Genomic DNA, 21,529 nt, shown 5'->3' on the forward strand with positions numbered 1-21,529 from the left:
AAACAAAGAGATGACAGCGTTAAAGAGAATGACAGTATTTTGAAATGAATAAAAGTGCATATAAATATATGCATACAATATATAAAACCCTATACCAAAAATAAAGAAAACATTGAACACATGTGTCTAGTATTCTTAAAAAATATAGTTAATTATGAAATATATCATTGCCATATATGATCTTTATTTGGCGAACTTTTTAAGTTTATTTTTCATACTTTCTCATTTGGTCGCCATTTGCTTCCGTAGATTTAATATTCATTAATTAAATCATAATTATGAAAATGGGAATACAGTGGACCCTCGGCTTCAGCGGAAACGCCAGAAGGGCAACAAATATTAAACAGAACCAGAAACAGAAAAACTGTCAACTTAAGCATCATAAAAAGTCGATTGTATTGACAATAATTTTCCGCATTAAATACACAATGTTAATTCGCCAGAAGTTGCCGAGCAAGTTTGCAAGGTAGAGGCCTAAATGCACTTGAAAAAACCAGAGTAATGCCAATAAACAATATACTATGATCTTTAACTGAACTTTATGTTAATAATAAAACGAAAATTCTCAATGTTAAATGTATGAAAATAATTCCTGAGTGTTTTTTAACACACTTATGAAAGAAACCTCTTTGTTTTTGGCTTTTGGCTGTAGATCTCTTTTATTTCAGTGTAAGAAAAGATGGAGAGTTCGGCACAGAGTTGGGGAAATGGAGGATCAGGACCGGAGAAAGCGGGGCAGGAGGAGGAGAGCCTGGAGCGCCTTAATGGCAAACTCCAATGGTCGTAAAAGTCAGCGGGTTAGGATCCCCTCGGGAGATGGGGTGCAGCGAAGTGGAGTCTGCGAGTTTTCTCGAGTGCACCGCTGGGCACTTAACCGAACCGAGGGAATTTGTTTGTTTTCTTAGCACCGCCCCTGCAATGCCAACACAACACTTCCTCCCAATCCCCAATCCCCCATCTCCATTCTCCCCGAGCAGTGCGAGCATGTGCATCTGGCACACTTACCGCGCAATTAATGGCGCAATTAAATGTTTACTTTAGGCGCTTTCCAGCCGCACATAAATGGCAGCCGTTCCCTGAGGCTGGAAGAGATCGAAGAAGGGGTTTCGATCGGTTTCCAAAGCCAGGTTAATGAACAGAAGCCAGGCTCAAAAAAACAAACACGTCCAATGTCTGATATTCCCTTTGTTTCTCTGTGGCTATTTTTGCCCGTTCCGTTCACACTTTTAGAATCGATTTCGCATAGAAATCGCAGACTTAACATTGAAATTCATCTGCTAATGATATGGCTTCAGGTAATCTACAAATTGTTTTAGAATATCTGTCTTTTGTTTATGGCATTTAATTGGACTTGACACTCTGCTGGGAGGTCGCTAAATCTGGTTTCAACTTTAGAATAATTTGAATAAAACAAGAATCAAAATATAAATGTAGCCACGACAAAGGAATTCAAATTATTTCTTCTATTTTATCAGTTAGCTTGCAAAACCATCTGCATTTAAATGTTACATTTTCCTTCACTCAAAATGTATTTAGGTAAATTTATTATTATTAGGTTAGTCTAGAGGGTGTCAAGTTACTAACTTTTTAGGGTCTGAAAACTTTAATATTTAATATTAATATAGTCAAGGCTCCTTTCCAGTCTCTAGAACTCGCCCGCTGTGCCGTAAAACAATTTGTTGCAAAATTCAGCAAACAACCAGAAAAGTGCTCCATAAAAATATTAATCCTTCCGCCGCGTGAATGGGCAAGAGGAAAATGTGGAAATGGCAAAAAGAAAAAGGGCAAGCGGTAAAGGGAAAATGGGAAAACAAACCCCTACACATGTTCCTCGCTTTCGCTTTCGTTTAGTTTCGTTTTTAGGGACCATAAAGCAGTTTTAATGGCCGCAGTGCCTTGAATCTACGCCTGTGTGAGTGCAAATAGTATCTGTGTGGGCGCAGACACCGCAAATAGAGTGAAAATCTAAAAAATCACAAATCGCCAGGGATCTCTGTTCCGCTGCTGCTGCGTCAAAGAGTTGCAATTACAAAAAATGTTTAATTGCCGGCAGCGAATGTTCAAGGAAAACTGAAAGTGGCCTCGGAAAGAGTTGACTTAATGGCACTTAAAAGGCCATAAAATCCTGAATTATGATTTCGAGGTCGCAAGAAACAAAAAATAAGCCCCTGTATATTCGATTTCCAGCATGACGTGAGTCGAGTGCCTTGGTTATTCTTGGATATTTGGCCAGCATACAAACTTAAGTCTAATGACGCATCCTGAAAAGGGAGGAAAACAGTGAAGAAAAGTCTTAAAATATATCTAAACAAAAGTATTTTCTATAAGATATATATAATTAAATAATCTATCAATTAAAACCATATTGTTAAATCTTTATGTTCTGTCACATTTACATCCTGTCCCGGAAAGCCTCTTCAGGAATTCAAAAATGACGCCTGTCACTGCTGTCTGCTAATTTATGGCAACTTCAGATGTCTTATGGAGGGGACAGGGCACTGCATTTACATATTCCAAAATCTGTGGTCACTCGGCAATCGCAAATCCCAAACCCAATCCCAGACACCCGTCACAGGCCCAATCCCAAAGCCATTTCCCTGTCATGCCAAGTGCACGTTTGCCTGGTTTGTTTATATATACACATATTTCTGAGCCGTTTGTCTTGTTTTTTTTTTCGGTTTTTAAATGAAATATCACGAGTGACATGTAGACAGAACAAAGAATGCATAAATTACCCAACCTCTCGCTTGGAGCTGCCCAAAAAAATCTCCTCCTTCGAGTGATTGGAGCCCGGGTTCATTGCGCCTTATCAGCCAAAGTCGAGACAAAGTCGGACAAATCGGGCGGGAATATACATATACATATATAAAACATAAGTGCAATTGCCGGCGAGTGGGCATTAATTGACAATCAGGGCATTTCGAATGATTTTATTAACATGCGAAGATTTTTAATGCCAACTCTTTAACTCTTCTTTCGTTGCAGTTCTTCGAGGGATCTGCAGATGGATACCCGGGGCCCTCGTAAGTTATGCCAATTGATATAATCAGCCGATATGTAATCGGTTTATTAGCCATCACAAGCTAGGATTTTATAGATATCATAAAATGGGAAACCTATGTGGATATTATCACAAAATAATCATCATTATATGTAGTTTTGTAATATCCAGAGCGGATCTTTAAAATGATTTTAATTTTCCATCTAATTAGGATCCAGAAATGAAATGCTAATGATGTCATTTAACTTGTCTGATTGCGGAATTAGTTAATCAATAGTAGGTTCTCTAATTATTTACAGATAAACTATATAATTTGTATACTTAGTATGACTTTAAATAAACTAATGAATGCAACTTACTACTTAGTAACACGTTTATTAACTTATTAAGCTTTATTTCAATTAATGCAATTAGAAAACCAACTTGATTTAAATAATTTTTGTTGTATTATTTTTTATATATTCTTTTAGCTTAGTATTTGTATTCTATTGTTTGTTTTTATAACCCCTATTTGATTGATTTCGATCGATTTGCTTTGAATATTATTTTACGATTATTTAACGATTCTAAAAGATATATTTATTCACACCTTGCGCTGTGATTTGGTTCACCAACTTTGGTAGACAGAATGTTAAGATTATTCTCCAGCATTGTTATGATGTTTTAATTAATGATATATACTTTTGCTGCATTATTTGAAGATAACCCATATAATTTATGTTTATTTTATTATACCGCCAGGCCAAACAATTTGCTCTGAATAATATTTAACGATTATTTTACGACTCCTATACATCTATTCACACCTTTTGCGATGAATTAGTTTACCAACTTGGCGAGCGGTGTGTGTAAATAATACACTAGCTTTGGGTTATGAAGGCATTATAAATACGAATGGGTATATTTTATGAACGCTCGCCTGGCTGGCTAATGGAGCCTCAATCATTTTTAGGGACAGGTGTATGGGACGGGCTGTATTTTGCGAGACACTCCGCCAATATCTTACTCACTTGGCTCCGATGGATAGCATCGTTAGCACTGTCGACTCATGGGTCGTAAATCAATTTTCGACAGGTTTCGACTCGCCCATAAATTCCACTACCAATATTTATTTATAGATAATGCTGGGGGGACTCGAACTCTCGCTGAGGAGAACCAATTCAAGCCAACTTCGAGTCGGGCGAATCAAGATTTTTATGGGCGCAATCGTAAATCGGCAATTTTATAGTTAATCGATGGCCATTTAGGCCCATAAGCCTCTCGTTGCATATTAATGCTGGGCGTGGAATGACATGAAATTGATTTATTTCTTTTTAAAGACGTGTTTAGCGAGCGGAGATCGTTAAATTAATAAGGGATTAGCATGCCATGATGATTGTGCCCCCCAAAAGGTTAAAGTTAAGCATGCCGTTGCCGGCGGAACCGGCTGAAGATACATCTAGACGAGCCTGCAGATACAGATACATAGATACAGATGCCGGCAAACGCCCAAAAAAAAATAAAAGAACGGAGCAGACGCACTGACAGATACCAACGCGAACAACCGAAAAACCCACCCCGAACGAACGAGAGCAATGACAGCATGTCCAAAATCAAATATGGCTGAATTAAATGTTCTCGGCCTCCGCTTTGCACGCTCCTTCGCAGCGGCCATTGTTGCCATGCCAACGGGCCTTTGACTGGGCCCGGAGTGGGGGGAAAGCAGAGAGTATGGAGGAACGAAGAGACAGAGAGAAGAAGAGAGAAGAAGAGCTCTGGGCATGCTCATAAATTCATTTGCTTGTTGTTGCGCAGCCAGTTTCGTTGCGGCTTTCGTTATCTCCTCCGCTGTGGTTTCTTCCCCTCCATCCTCTGCCTCTTCTCCCATTCTCCCTCGCTCGGTATCTGCGAGATACTTTGTATGAGAGCTAGTTGCCAGCTGAGGTTCAACGGCTTGGCTCTGTCTAAATATTCATTTAAAAAAAACTCATAAGGAAATGAGATTACAACTCTAAATAAATATAGAAAATAAATGCTCATCAATATATGCTTTCTTCTGTATATTTTTGGGATTTTCAATTACCCCTGAAACCGGAATAATATTTATTATAAACATTCTCTGACAATGATGCCTATTTTTCTGGGAATTGCGAATTTTTGGCTTTACAATTCTTATAAGAAATCGCCTTTCAACCCCGACATTTCCCTTTGAAATCGAATATGCGCACTATAATGTAAAAACTCAACTGTTGCGCAATAGGTGGCGCTCTTAGGGTTACAACCACTCGCCGCCAATGTCGCTAGTAAAGGAAACGAGAACCAGACCATAAGTAATGTTTATTGTTTTTATTTTAATATTAATAAAAAACATTTGTTGTTAGTTGTAGAGAAATGGATAACAGATTCTGAAATTCCTAGAAATCGAATTATTTACTTAAAATTCATTATGGAAATTAACTCAGCCAGAACGAGGTCTTCAGGCAATCCCTAGGAATATTTCCTAGATGTATATAAAATTAAAAACAACGCCATTTATATTCATTTTACTATATATGTTTAACTCTGTTTTTATATATATTTTAAAAACTTTTTATAAATCTGGCAAATATAAAATAATTTATAATATAATAATAAATATTTGCAAGACTGCACGAAACGCCTGTCATTCTTAAATTATTTGTTGTTCTTAAAGTCTTTATTGTGTTTTGAAAAATGCATGATGAGGCTATCTCAAGACATTTTATGTGTATACTAAAATTCATTTTATGACAGTTCAGATTTGTTTATGCCTCGTAAAAGATATTTCATTTATTTACATTTCGTTTTCATTCCTTATCTTAATTGGCGAAAAGATTGAGTGTCTTTTTTGAATATATATTTTTAATTTAGCAACAAAAATTAAATGAATATTTCCGATGTTATTATTATCTAAGTTGGTTAATCTTTATTGGTTGAAGTTAAGTTACAAATAATTGCTTTGATTATCCATATATCAAAAGGGACTTTAATTTAGTATCCAAGTAAATTCATCAACCTTCCTGAGTAATTGGTGGGGCAAGTCCAAGTCAGCTGTTCATCATCTGGTTCCAAAAAAGCGTGGCGATATCAACAGGTTGCGGTATAGGAACCTTATCCCAGCCATCCAATAAAAACCGTATACGAGTGATATATCATTTTCATAAGCAGTACTTTATTTAACCATTTTATTTACAAAGTGAAAAGTTATAAAACTAAAAGTGTTAATCAAAAAAATCACAATGTTATCATGTTTTTTTCAAGTGTTTCACATCCCGCGTTGTTGGTGTTTCCTCGTGTTACGTATACTGAAGGTATACCGGATAGGATACACTCAGGATACATTCAGTATACGTATACGAAGTTGCACAGAGTCATCATCATCCGCTAGTGCTAAAGAAGGGACACGAAAAAGGACTGCAGTTGCAGATACACTGCTCTTGTGTGATTTGTTGAAGTTATATTTCCAGATAGATATCCTGAAAGGACACGGCGCGTTGTTGACCCGACGATTGCACGGCCGCAACTGAAAGGAGCGGATAGGAACAGCAGAAGGCGAAGCCGGCATGTCCTCGTAATTGTCGTTTCCTTTCGGGCCGCATTCGCTCGTGTCTCGCTCGCACTCGTGTGCCCGATTTTACAAGCGATTTCCTCACTTCCGGTCGCCCTGTGTCCTGTGTCCTTTTATTCCTTTTCGGTGGTTGCTTTTCCACCGAGTTTCCGGAGGGGGGTGCGAGGAGAGAATCGAAAATGATTGCGATAACCTCAGACGTTTAGCCTGCACTTGTCACATAAGACGTGTCTTTATTCCCGGCATTTGTCGTGCATATATCCTGGCGGCTGTCCTGCAAAAAAAAATATAAGAGAAAGAGAAGACAACTCGGTAAGTTTCAAAAGTTACGACAACGCACAAAAGTTCCCAGATACCTGGCATTAATATTCCCAAAACCAGGACCTCAGGACCAGACCCAGTACCAGCTCCTGCTCCAGCTCCACTATTTCGCCAATCGCGATAATCACCCTTTGTTGCCATCCATTATCCACCTGCCCACCCCTTTGGCAGCTCCTACTTTCATCCTTGAGCACGTCCCTTCATTTAATCCCCAACAGTTGAGGGGGCGGAAAAAGTTCTGAGAGAGCTCCGCAGCCAACCAGGCAACTCTCTGGCAATCTAATGCCTAAGATAAAATTCAAAATTTATAATATTGCACAGTTTGCCCGATATAAAACGTAAACTTATGGCTCTCGGGGAGTACGTGCCATATTTTTCTATGTGTATGTGCCCAAGTCTCAGCCACTATATATTTACCTATGTCTGTGCGACTGTGTGTGTGTGTGTGTGTGTGCGAGAGTCCTGGCTCCTGAGTTCCCTTGCTCGTCCTGGCCCTGCTCCTGCCCAACCCTTGCAGCAAAGAGTCATGAGCTCGTTATGCCTGTGAGATTTCATTTGTGCGACGAGGCAACCCCCATGGAACAGTGGGTCACAAAAAGGGGTTTCAGGTTGAAAAAAATATATATAATATTACATAGCAAGAGGATGTATTCTTAATGGTAAATTATTAAAAATATTAAATATTAATCAGACTTTAAATTATAATACGTAGCTGAGGAATATGTTGCTATAAAAAAGGTAAAAGGAAAAATACTTATGTATATTGCAAGCTCTTTTTGGTTTTACTTTGTTTTAAATATGTATGCAAAATATAAAAGATTATAGATTTATTTTTTTTTCCAGATAATTATTATTATTATTTTTACTTCAATTATAGACACACATAGGTATTTTTTAATAAACTGCAAATGCTGAATAATGATTTCAATTGTGTTTTCATTCTTTTACTTTCAATGAACGCAATTTATAAAATAAACATAACATTTTTCTACAGCTCAAAAACTTCTTAAATTAATCTTATTCGATTATATCTATCCTATTTCCTTACAAAATCTCCACCAATCTTTATACAAATATCAACCTTGATACCACTGTGTCTAGGCCGTAGTTTGTATGTCTTTTGGATGGGCTTGTCAGACTTTCGGGGCGGATGTGCCGTTAAGGTCGGAGGGAGGTGGGCGTACACACAAAACGGCCGTTACAACCATAAATATCATTTTTTTATTGGCACAACCCTAAATGGCGGCATTTGGCAAAGCAAATTCCGATGCAAAACGGCGGCGACTCCCAGTGGACGGCCAGTGAAATGTACTGTACCGCCTAACGAGCACCGAGGGCGGACTTGGATGTCCCAGGATCTCAGGTTTTTCTCTGTCTTTTGGGGGACTTTGGGGGACTCCTGCCCCCTCCCTCCAAAGAAGGTGCGACCATTTGGGGAGCCAACGAGGCGTGTGAGGGATGCTCGCTCGGCCATTGCCAGAAATCCTGGCTTGGTTCACCAAATATATATTTCGATTTGGCGGTACGTGACTTTATGGCAAATCGTTGCCAAGCGAGAGAGCAAAAGGTGTTAAACGCTGGCTGGAGCCGCCTGCAGATGAGTCCTTTGCGGCATGTGGTGTCAAGCGTTGGATGCACGCTTCGTTGGGCGGCAGCGGGGGGAGTCAAGACAGACAAAGGCGTTCTCCTTTTGAGAACGGAAACAATTGCTTGGAATTACAGACGCCATTACGCCATTGTTGCCAGCAGACGCATTCCACAGAGAAACCCCACCAGCTCCCACTCCTCTCACCTGCCCTGGACCACAAAAAAGGAAGCAGTCGTCACCATCAACGCTTTCAGTTGATTGTTTCCACGCTTGACATCCCAAACCGAAAGCCACACCCCCCTCGAGGGAGCCACAGGACCCTGCACAATTCTAAACTTTTGAGGGAGCAGCATTCGCATTTGCCACATTCGCCACCTCTGGGGCGTAGTTTCCAAATGAGTTTCCATCCATCCATTTTTTTTCCACCTTTTTTCTGTCTTCCCAATTATTCTGCTCAGTTCCATTTCATTCTTCCTCTCCATGGATATATTTCTTTATCGCCCATTGGGGATTATGTCTCAGGAATTGAAGTTTAATTTAGTTTCCAAATTTCTTTCACCTCGAATTGACTTTGCTGAGCGCTTCACAAAAAAGGAAACTTTAAGTGGGGAAAATAATGAACATATCTTAAGTACTAAAAAGTTACTACAAAAATAAGTAAAATGCTTTTAATTAAAGGAATGAATTGAAGAATTTATGAAAGAGTTGAGAAGTAGTTCGTTACTGTATTGAAATAGTACTTAATATCTTTAATATTTAATTTATATGAATTTGGATTTAGTCATAAGTTCCAAAACCAGTGAAGGAGTCATTTCCGACCCTATAAATCATATATATTCTTGATCAGTATCAAAAGGGGAATCGATCTAGTCATGTTTGAAAGAAAAATAAATTTTTCAATTTTTTCCAAAATTTGAAAATTTTATAAGGGGTTACATCATTAAAATTGTCAAAAATTAGCAAAATTCTTAATTTTTCAAAATTGAAAACGCAGTATGCAGATTTATAAACCTAATAAAAACTAACATTGGAATGATCTCAGAATTGAATTTAATGCATTTTTGACCAAGTTATAGCATTTTTAATCTTCAAGGGAATAGAAATTTCTGTCTCTTCGTTAGTATTCTTTCCTTCTTTACAAAGCTTTAATTATAATAAGATTACTTTCCTAAATATGATATTGGCCCTGCAGAAAAGGCCTTCTTATATACTCATAAGCCCGCATTGCAACTATTTGTTATGAATTCTAATTTAAATTTCTGAATACCCAAGCTCAGTGTCTGGCAAATGTACTCAGTGCGGTTTTTATACAATTTTCGAGTCGCAGCCGGTGGACAGAACTGCTGCGAATCGAGGAAGGATGAGGAGGCTTTTGGGGTTTCGAGGAGCTGGAAACTGGGAGCTGGGCAATATTGCGTCAATGACTTGCAAACAAAATTAGAAAAGAAAACCCGAGCGAGCGGTGGGTAGCATATGCTGCTGAGTGCGCTCCGGCATCAAAATGACTACACAAACTTTTCAAATTAGATTTCACACCCAAACTAAACACGAGACGATGGCGACAGAGCTGAGTTCTGGCTGGGATTGGGATGGAGGTGGAGGTGGAGATGGGACTGGGACTGAGGCTGGGGCTGAATGCCAGAGACAGAAACAGAAAGCGAGACTGAAATTGGAAGTGGGACTTGGACTTGGACTTGGATCTGGAGGTTGAAGATGGCCACGACACTTGCGCACAGAGTTCGCCGCTGTATTTTAGTCGATTTTATTTTATTAAATCGACTAACGACCTCGGTTGGCAGAAAACAAAAGCGACGCCCCAGAATGGACACAATTAGTGTGCAATTTATGCTCCGAGGAGCAGCTGCCCCCAATGGTGACCTCCTCTGCCTGTCTGAGTTGCAATTTGAATGGCAAAATTAGAGTGTGTCTGCCTGCCGCAAATTTAAGCATTCCAAGTCTGAGTCTCAGACTTGAGACGATGATTTGATAACTCACAAGGCCAGACCAGCCCAGACCGACCGGTGGTGGCATTAAACTTAATGTCTGGGGCGTTAGCCACACATGTAAATTCTCGGCATTCCCATGGCATCCCACAAGGGTGCTGGTGAAACATCATTCGATATTATCAAATAACAACCCCTGACATCAGCAAAAATATTTCTTGATAATTTGCAAAAGCAAAGTCAGGCAAACGCCATATTGTCTGGTTGATTTTTGTGGTACAGTGAGATTATTTATATGTACTTACAGTATTTGTCTAGTAATTTATTCCGTTAAGAAACTATTTCTTTCAGATAAAATAAGTGTAATTAAAACGTTTAGAGATTGATTACTTAAAATTCTCCATGCATCTGAACTGAGAAGCTAACGAATGTAAATATTTATAAAATCAAAATCCAAATGAGCAAAGAGCTAAGGATTATCAGGAGATATAAATAAACAAACGATACCCAGAGATAACTACAATTCAAAATAGCTTCCTACTATTGATTACTGAACATTTTCTCATATAATAATTTCTGATAAACTCCCCTTAAAAACTTTCCCGAGTTCACTAAATCGAGGTCTGCCTGTTTGTCGTGTCAAATACATGTGTGCCACCTATGGACGCTTCACGCCTGCATCTGTTCGCATCGCAAGACAATCCCAAATATCGCAATCAAAATTCGTATAAATGGAGTAAAAATCAAGCGGGTTGTTTGCCATTTTCCAGCATCGCTCCCCCTCAGAGGGGTGGGTCCTCATGTGTCTGTGTGTGAGTGTGTGTGTGTCAGACCAAAAACCGCCCCTAAGAACACCCTCGTGTAGGTGAGAGAAGAATTCGTAATTATGCGTTTGGCAGTCGTAAAACTAAACTTTATGGCTGTCGTCTGCCCGTCCATTGCCTTCGGTGCAGTTTTCGTAACTGATCTCCGGAGTTCACAGAACGACCTCTGCTCCTCTTCCTTTATTTTTTTCTTTTTTGGGTTCAAATTTCGACCCAGAGTCGGGCCATTTGATTGATTTATACGCATGTGAAAAATGCAGCTTGTAACTGGCGCACCGCTCGTAAAATCTGTCTGTCCCGGCAGGCCGGTTTGATTTAGTGCCGCTAATAAGTAGCCAGGTGGCAGTTTTGACCGATTTCTGGCCAACAGTCGGTCTCAGTCTCGGTCACTCGATGCGCAGACAAATTGCGCATACGCCGTGTGCGCCGTGGGAATATGATTTGAAGGAGGTGTGTGTCCAAGTTCTTGGAACACTTTGACTAGGCATATGGTAATTGTTCACAAGGGGAATAGTTGGAAAAGAAAAATATACACAGATATATAACCTAACAAGTAGGAGGGGGTCTTATAAAAGCCATATAGGAGGGTAATCTATTGAAAGATAAGTAATTCTTATGAAAAAAACCATCAAAATGTAATTAAACTTATTAAAATCTTGATTTGAATTATTCTAACCCTTAGAATTTAAAAATTATTCTGTGTTTTATATAGAAAAAACCCTTTAAATAGCTAAAATCATTTGATATGTACAACGTTTACTCGTTTAATCTAAAGTTAGCTATTTATAGTTTCTTTTCTTGATAAGCTTAGTACTCAGTAATTCTAAAAAAGACATTATAAACTCACCAGCAAATGATCCAGTGCCATCCAGTGTAAAAAAAACCTGCCAAGTGATAAGGAAAGAGCAGACAGAGTGACAAGTCAGGCGGAAGGCAATATTAATCCAATAAAAATCGATTACCCCAGTGTTCGGGACAAGTGCCATAAATAACCTGCCCCACTGAATGCAAACTGAGGCTGTGAAGAGAAACCGGCAACGCCAACGAACCCGAAATGAAAATCATTTTCATTTTCATCAACGCGTGCCTCATGATGAACTTCATGATTGTCTGCCTCATCAGACTTTTGTCGTAGCTCAGTGTTTATTGCTGGCGGCTTTCCGGCAACCCCCCCTACCCCTACCCTTGAACCCCCCTAGCTGGAGCAACCCCCGCTGGTAACCCCACCCCTGAAATGGGCATTTTGTAGAGCTATCTGTCTGGCAGTCAGTCATTTGGGGCAATTGTTTCATTCATGGACAGAGACCCGCCAAAAAAGGCAAAAGAAGGCGTTTATCACCGCAGACAACTGAGCTGCTCTCTCTTTCTAACTCATATATCCCTCTCTTTCTTGGGTTTCTTTGGGTGTATATGTGTGTGTGTAAGCAAAACAAACCATAAATGTGCGTGGAAGGCAAAAAGCGAAGAGAAACGAACACAGTCTTTTTTTCTTTTTGTCAACCCCTTGGATACCCTTAACCCCCCTTTATTAAGCATAAGTCAATGTCAATGGCACGCACACAGACTAAGTTATATTTTGGGAAAGCTGAAAATGTCGGGTGGATGGATTTTCCACGTTTTAACAAGACCTTGACATGCGATTAAGTCAAATGTAGGAGGTTGCCTAGAATTTGTTATTTGGTGTTTATGGCGGCGTTAAGGTGTCCGGCATCCGGTGAGATCTGCAAATATAGATAGAGATACACGAGATACTTGAGATTGATCTGGAAACCAGTTTGCGGCTGCTGCAGGCGCTCCTCTCTCACACACAAACACACAGATACTCGCCCACACACACACGTGTGGAACTCCGGCTGCAGTCACAAACCTGTTTCACGCTGCGCTTTCGGAACTTTCTGCTTCTGAACTTTTTTTCGAACTCCCAGCGAGATTAATCACACACAATAGATATATACAAATATTTAGATACACGATTAGCGAGCACTTTTCTATGGGCCTCAAACACCGCTGGAGTTGCAGTTTTATTTTTAGCTGATGGCTTTTTTGCGGTTGTTTGCTTTCCAACGTTTTGCGTTCATTTGAAGCCGTTGGCCGACCGATTTCTTCGGTCTTTCAAAATCCCAATGCGGCGACTGCGACGCGGGCAGCGAAGCCGGCAGTGTTGAGTATCTGTATCTGTGCGTATCTCACGGATAGCCCGCCTCGAGTATCTGTGTGAGCGCGCACGTACGCGGTATCTGTGAGGGGCTCGCTGTCGCTGTGTGCGTGTGCCCCGTACATGCGCAAGCTGAAATTTCCCTCAACACCAAACAACAAAAAAAAAAGAATCTAACCGCTTTGGTACTTTTTTTCGGGCAAGCTAGTTACTCAGTTCAAACCGCATCGAATCCGAGTTTGGGAAATTTCGAAATACTTGAATAGAAAAATATCCCCACCACGTGCTACGGCCAGAGTTTGTTGTGCTTTTCGCTTTCCTCCTCGCTCTGCAAACAAAACACGAAAAGCTTTCGGCGGAAACCCAGCTGCTCTGGCCTTAGCTTTAGTATCTTTTGGCTGTGTATATAACCCCGCCCACTCACGCCGATTTCCGAGGGGTATCCAATCCATTTATGAGGCACTTTCGGCCCATCGTCGTTGTTGTTGCAATTAACGACCATTTGAATTATATTTGCGCTCGTAAACTTTACAAGAACTCCTCTCCGGTGCCTGGGAAACTCGAAACGGAGAAAAGCATAGCATCGGTCGGCATCGGGGCCTTTTCACATTTTCCCATTCATTTCGAACGTAGACAGCAGAAATTTTTACGACTTTTCTGCACAATGCGCAAAATACAACGACAATGGACCAGTGTCGACCCCCAGATATATATGTACTATATATACCATTTCAGACCAGCCCCTTCACCTACGCCTTCATCCTTGACTTTTTGAATAAGACTCGGATTGGTTTTGCCCTGGCATTCGCAGATTTTATTGTAGGCTTCCTCGTTTAATAAATCGTTTGTTGATAATACACTTTTTGCTCTTGGATTGTATTAAGAAATTGCTTCTGAGTAGTTTTAAAGCATTTTGTGGTGGGATTTTAAACATAAATAGCTTGGAAATACTTTTTTAGGGAAGGTATTTTGATTGTTAATGATACATTATTTGATTATTTTATATGATTTAAGGAGATTATAATAGTGAAACACTTGGCATATCTATTAATTCAGGATATATCACAAGCTAGTTTAAAAAATTGATACTTTTAGGAACCCTTAGATACAATATATGGGAATTCTTTCTTGCTATTTTACTATTCCTTTGATCTTTTAAATATATTTCATAAATCTATATATATCTTTTAAAGAGCGGAGTCAATCTGCTTTAACAAAGGAACAACCTATCACAGATTTAGTTAAATATAAAAAAGATTATCATCTCTCTGAAAAATAATCCCTAAAACTTGTTTTCAAATTCAGATTTCTTGCAAAGTCTAACTGCAAATTCATGCAAATAAGTACGAATGCAAAGAGATATCCTCAAGCAAAGGACATTCAAACCCTTGGACAAGGATAAATTGCAGAAACTATTTGTTTAGCATTCCCAGGAACCGGCAATATGGAATTCTCAGATAATTGTCGCCTCGGTATGGGTTGCACACTCTTTCTCCCTTCGGTAGATAATTAACAACCCTTGGCCTGCGCTGCCTTTGCACCCCTAGTATTTCTCTTTCTCTCTTCGTGTGTGTTAGTGTGAGTTTGCATCGATGCGCTTACCCCTAATTGCAATGCCATAAAAAAGTGCAATTCAAGCGAAGGACAACCACCGAAGCAGAAATGCGAGAGCAGAGACGAGCCGAGAGGTGAGGTGAGGCTCCTGGCATTTTGCCATTACTGTGCAGCCATGATTGCGATTAGAACGGGCATTGTCTTGCCACCAGGACTCGCAGGATGCACACAGTGCTCAGGACCATCAGCCGCAGATAGAGAGAGAGCGACGTTTCCCTGGGGGTTGGGGAAGGATCAAATTATGCGAAACTGCATTTTCACTTTTCGCATCGCAGAGCCACAGCCATTTGCACCATACGGCCAACTGTCGGAGATGGACAAGATGCAGCTGCTCTCGGCTCTCAAGTGTCCTTGCTGGTGAAAACGGAAACTCGAAGTAGAATGGAGAGAGGCCCCACTCAGCCCCCCTCTAAAAAGCCATTCGTTTCTGGCATGCAAATTCCCTCGTCTTGGGATATCGAAAATCTCGAAAAGTGCAGCCAATCAACTGGAAATTGCCAAGCGACGGGCTAAGTGCGCTGCCAGCTCCCCAGGCATTAGAATTGATAACAGATATGACGGCGACATCGGACACAGCTGCAGCAGCCACAACTTGAGGCACAGCAGCAGCACCCATAAAATAAAGCCACAAGTGCAATGATGGCAGGTTTAGTTTAAGAAGATTTTATATAATAGGATCTTAGAGTTAAAAGACGGTGATTCCATAGGAAGTATCAGAAAACTTCAGAAGATTGTTGCATTGTAAAATATATCCTGGGTAATATTTACTATTTTGAACAGTATAAATTAAAAAGAACAGGAATCTAACATTTGACAGGATTATATCAGCAACAGTACGAATTTTGGAATGGAATTTTTAAGAAATATTTTGTTCTTAGCTATTTTTAGTAATCTTTGTCAGTTAGGGTTGAACTACAGCTAAATTGGAACAATTGGAAGTGTGTCTATGAAAATCGCTGAGAAAGGAATGATACTACATTAATGAGTAATATTAGTAATATTACAGAAATAAGGTACTGCTATCAAGATTATTTTAACATGAATGGTTAATATGTATCAACCTATATGTATAACCTACGGGGTCAGCATCAGGTGCAAGTTTAAACCTATACAAATCAATGGAGCACCTTCTCATCAGCAACTGCAACATATAATAACCATTAAAAACAAAGAGTTACGAAAAAATACAACAGTATTTCTAAAATCAGTTCCACTAACTTCTTAGCAACAACTGCAACATCTGGACACTGCAGCAGCAACAGCAAAAAACGATGCAACAAAAAGCGGCAATTTTCGAATCAAACTCAGTAGCAACAATAGCAACTTTAGAACCGGCAGCAGCAACAGCAAACAAACATCAGACACAGCAGCAACATCAGAGGAAGTAACAGCAGCAACATCTTTAAGCAGCAAACAGCAACAACTGCATGCAACTTGAGAAACAGCAGCAACAACCTTTGCTAAATCAGCAACAATAGCAGCAGCAACAACTACAAGGTCCAGCGGCAATCGCGTCGGCAAAAGCCCGGCGATAAGCGGTTCAAGCGGACCGCCGCCGCCCGACTGTCGAGGCTTTTTCTTAGCCCGCCCGCGCTCTTGTTGGGGGCGCATGGGCGTGGCACTGGGGAGCACCGTCCCGTTGTGCTCATAGAGTGCGCCCTGTTGCGCACATGGCCGCTGGGTCGCGCTGATCTGCTCGCACGCTCGATAAGCTGCTGGCAGGGCGAGCGAGACCCCACGAGAGCGGCCATTTTGGTGGGAGCGAGTGCGACATAGCCAGCGTGAGCAGCGCAGCGCAGGCGTTTGCGGCGACGGCGACGCAGACAGCGACAGCAGCATCAGCAGCAACAGCAGCAGCAGCAGCGACGACAGCAGCAGCGGTCAGCGTTGGAGACTTTCGCGGAATGTGTGCCGGAATCTTTGGGGCTCCACGAGGAGTCCGGGAGCAAAAGAAAGATATTTGAAGCGCTCGCTGGGGAGAACTCGTTCCACGTTTTCGCTCAAACCGTTTGAGTTTCACTCGCAGCGAATGGCCGCGGGAAAGCAGCTCCAAGCAACCTGCAACACACTGTCGGAATTGATTTTCCAAACTCAACATTTTCGCCTTTCTGTCTCTGTTTCGTTTTTTGTGTTTTTTATTAAAGTGGAAAATACGAATTTCAACTGGGGAATTGTCGTTCTGCACACCTGACGACCTGGCCAACGGCAGCTGCTCCCCTCGAATGGGGTTCAATTAGTTGCCACCAAAATGGGATGCCTGAAAAGACGGCAAAACCAGCAGGTTTTCGAAATGAAATCACAAAATTTAAATTATTTTCCAGAGCAGCTTTCCCTCAGGCGGAAAGGAGTATAAATTATTAATTGTGGGGTATGTAGGAAAGGCAATTGGAACGTTAGGAGTAGTATTTGGAGGTCAGCAAATATTTAAAAGAACTTTAAATGCTTAGAAGTTTGGAAACATGTTTTTCAATATCCTTATGGAATATTTGTTTGCTTTTAATTAGGATAAGATAGTAGAAGACTCTGACAACATTATTTAGGAAGATATTACTTATAAACAAATAAGGAAAAAACAATAATTGGTTTACTAAGATCAAATTGCATCAACATCAAGGAGACAAATATATTTATCCAACAGATAGTAGAGAATTCTATATATTTCAAAGAATAAAATCAGTTTAATTAAAATAGTAAATCACTTTTTTGATTTTAAGAAAGTAACAATCAAACAAAAATATAATATATCATCATTTTTATACTTTAGCAGGGCATTAAAATTTTTTCACAAGCTTGAAACGATGTGAAGGAATCATTTCCGACCCTATATATCATATATATTCTTGATCAGCATTAACAGCTGAATCGATCTAGCCATGTCCGGTCAAAAAATAATTTTTTTAATTTATCCCAAAAATTTGAAAATTTTATAAGGGGTTACATCATTAAAATTGTCAAAATTTGGCCAAAAATTTAATTTTTTAAATTGAAAAACTTGGTATGCAAATTTGTTAGACCTATTAAAATTAGCACAGAAATGCAAGCCGAATTGAAATTAGTGCTTTTTTGGCTTAGTTATGAGTTTTCAAAACTATGACTTTTGTAAAAATATTGTCTGTTTTTATACCTTTTTGTAGGTTTTTATAATTTAGTCAAAAACTAAAATAAGCATCAACAAACGCAGTATGCAGATTTATTAGGGCATTAAAAACTAGCACAGAAAAGCTTTCCGAATTAAAATTAATGCAATTTTGGCTTAATTGTGGTGTATGAAAATCTTTGATTTATAAAAAAATGTTCTGTTTTTATACATTTTTGCTGGGTACACTTCAGGTCAGAAGTTTGAAACGTAATGAAGGAGTCATTTCCGACCCTATAAACCATATATATTCTTGATCAGCATCAACGGCCCAGTCGTTCTAGCCATGTCCGGTCGAAAAATAAATTTTTAATTTTTTTGACAAAATTTGGTAAAAATTTCAATATCCTTAAACTCTAAATTGAGTATGCAGATTTATAAACCTAATAAAAACAAACATTGGAGCGATTTCCGAATTGAATTTAATGCATTTTTGGCTGAGTTATGATCGATCTGAGTTAGATTAAATAATAAAAACGCTAAGCAAAAGTGTAGACAAACTTAAATTGCTCAATTCAAATTAAACTTATATTAAAAACAATTTTCCAATTCAATTATATAAATCAATCGAACTAAACCAAATTCATTCAAAATTGACTAAACCAATACATTTATTTCCGCCTGTGGGCGGGTTTCCAATTAAAGTCTTACCAAAATTAACATTTTACCAATTATTTTTCTAAAAATAAAAAAACCAAAAACTAAACCCTCTCCCCTCTCTCTCTCTCTCTTCTATTTCCAGGTCTGTGTCTTCGCGTGTGTTTGTGTGTGTGTTTTTATAACATTTGTGGATTACGCCTATAAAAACTACACCTCACCGCGAGGCCGGCGAAGATGGTCCCCGGACACAAACAAAAGGGTTGGTATACGAGTATTTAAATATTTGCCTTTTATCGCCATTGATATTAATTCGAATACGAATATGATTTTAAGCCGGGCAGTCGGGGCGGGAGATTAAATCAAAGAAGCATAAATCAGGCAGCGTTTTAAATAAATTCGCTTTATGGGCGCGCCAAGCCACCGAAGTCGTTAAAGTGCTTTTGTCTAAGCCAAAACACGAAAAAACCTAATTGCATAATGATTTAATCCCGTCCAGCGGCTTTGGTGCATGAATCGATCATTATTCCGGGACAATCCATTAAAATTTCTCGCATAATCGCTTTAAAAAGCTATTAACATGGCCATAAGTCCGGAGATGTTGGACTTTCGCGAAGTTTGGGCTTGAAGTCCCCGCTATTACATTGGAAATTGTTTACGAAAAATTATGCGTTAAACTTTACGACCCCTGCCTTTCTTTTGGGCTTTTGTTGTCCCCGATTTTATGATTTAATTTTGTTCAAAATGTTCACCTACAAACTGTGACAAAATAAATATTTGACCGCTGCACAGTCCTTCGTTTGATGTGCCCAGAAATTGCACGATTTGTGCAGTTCTCATTGCGATTCGATTATGGATGAGGCCATAAAGTGTATGCGTTATGGCCATTAGTGGCTCATAAATTGGCTAACAAATGTCGGAGGAGCAGAGTTCAGGCCCGTCATTGGCGGAGCCAGAGACGGAGCTCCCCACCGAATCCGATGGAATCCACCTCCAAGAAGGCACTGACAAAGACGTTATTCCAGTTTTTAATCGGGGGGCGGTCCAAGAGACATCGGCATCGCCATCAGATTCGGACTCGGAATCGCTGTGCAAAGGCGAAGTAATTAATATATTGTATTAAATGCTCGTAATCACGCATTTTTATTGAGGATCTCGGGACACACAAAAAGCGAACAAAAACAGTCGACGATATCGCAATACACTAGGGCGATGCACTTCTGATAGATATCTGGGACTATTTGGTAGTAAACTTGATAATTGATACTTTTTCCTTGTTTTAAGAAAACCAAAGATCAAGCAGTTATGATATTTTCTATAATAAATAATATATCATTACGAATAAAACAATATAATGTTTTTAGGATACTAATATTGCCTTGAATATTTATATATTTTCTTTTGATTTAAATATAAATCTAGTATCCTCCTGCCTGAGTAACCCTACTGGCCACTGATTAACTCCGCGCATTAGCCGCACCTGCGTCATTTAAGCCCGTCTGAAAGCACTCTAAAAACTTGTAATCCGATCAAGAAACATTCAACATATTAAATAAATTATAAAGGCGTACACTAAAAGCCTTTGCAATTAACAATTTTTGGGTTGACAGGTGCGACGAATCTCGTGCCAATGCCCAAAGGCAAGTACTCTTTATATTTTAATCAGTGTCGTTTATAATGTTATTCAGGGGCTAATTCCAATACTTGCCATATTTATATACTCTTGAAGTCGAACTGAAAAAAAAACGACTCAAAATCTCCACTTTAAATCGTAATCTGCAATGGACGCTTATCATTAAATGTACATAATGTGCTTTATTGTCACTTAAATACAGATTTAAATAATTTTATGACTTCATTTCATTTGCGGATGGAGCGCAGTCGCTAGCAGGTCTATCTCGGTTGGAGGAGGCCACAAAAACACCCATCTATATAAATAATAATCGCTCATTATAAGTAATCAATGACATTTGCACCCGCATATGAGCTCGTTACGCCCGGTAATTATTATTATTTACTGCACAGAGCAGCTGAATAATAATGGTGATAATGGAGCCTAACGATCAGCACAATAGCAGGGAATTATACATTATTTTTGACTTATTTATTTAGAAGTACCAGACGCTAAAAAGCATTAAATTAACACATAGGAACCCATAGGTCAACTTTGATTGTAACAATTTCTATCCTGTTAATTGAATTCAAAAACTTAAGCTAATTCAATTCCATTCAAGAAAATCAGTACCTTTACACAAACTTCATTAATCTCTAGTTTTTTTGTTTATAAAGATCACCTTTCACAAAATAACCTCTTTCTAAAGGGCTAAACACACACTTTATATTAATGAAACCACTTGACTCTATAATCGCATTTTCCCCTGGGTGTTTCTTCTTTAGTTTTCCTACTCGAAAGAGGAAAACTCAACAAACTAATTTGCGTTAATTGCCATTCGCAGCGCCAGTTCACAATGGAGCTTCAAGTGGTAATTGCAGGCATTTCCATTACAAAAGCATAACAATATCAATATGCCGGAGCATTTGCATAAATTGTCCACGCCCGACCGATGATCGCCGGAATGTCGGGCAAGTCAAATAAATTTGCGCACCGAACGCGGACTTGGCTAGAAAATCGTTAGTCCAAGTGCGACACAAATGGACAGTTAAATAAATCGAGAGATGTCAGCGAGACAACGGTCTCGGGGTTTGGGGCCCACTGGACAACAAAACATGGTCGAGGAGGTGGATTTCGATTTGGATTAGAGACTTGGACTTGGTGCATTTATAC

General features: G+C 39.4%; 1 long non-coding RNA gene across 1 annotated transcript in view; it reads left to right on the forward strand.

Moving 5' to 3' along the window:
- The first annotated feature begins 2,982 nt into the window (after nt 1-2,982).
- Nucleotides 2,983-21,529, forward strand: part of LOC147642617 (uncharacterized) — a 34,911-nt gene continuing 16,364 nt past the window's right edge. The window contains exons 1-2 of the long non-coding RNA XR_015273482.1: nt 2,983-3,023; nt 18,890-19,006. This is a non-coding gene — a long non-coding RNA (uncharacterized LOC147642617). The remainder of the gene's footprint in view (nt 3,024-18,889; nt 19,007-21,529) is intronic.

The sequence above is a fragment of the Drosophila serrata genome, unplaced genomic scaffold (genome assembly GCF_035046125.1).
Source record: "Drosophila serrata isolate PLE 108 unplaced genomic scaffold, ASM3504612v1 contig_382, whole genome shotgun sequence".
Lineage (NCBI taxonomy): Eukaryota > Metazoa > Arthropoda > Insecta > Diptera > Drosophilidae > Drosophila > Drosophila serrata.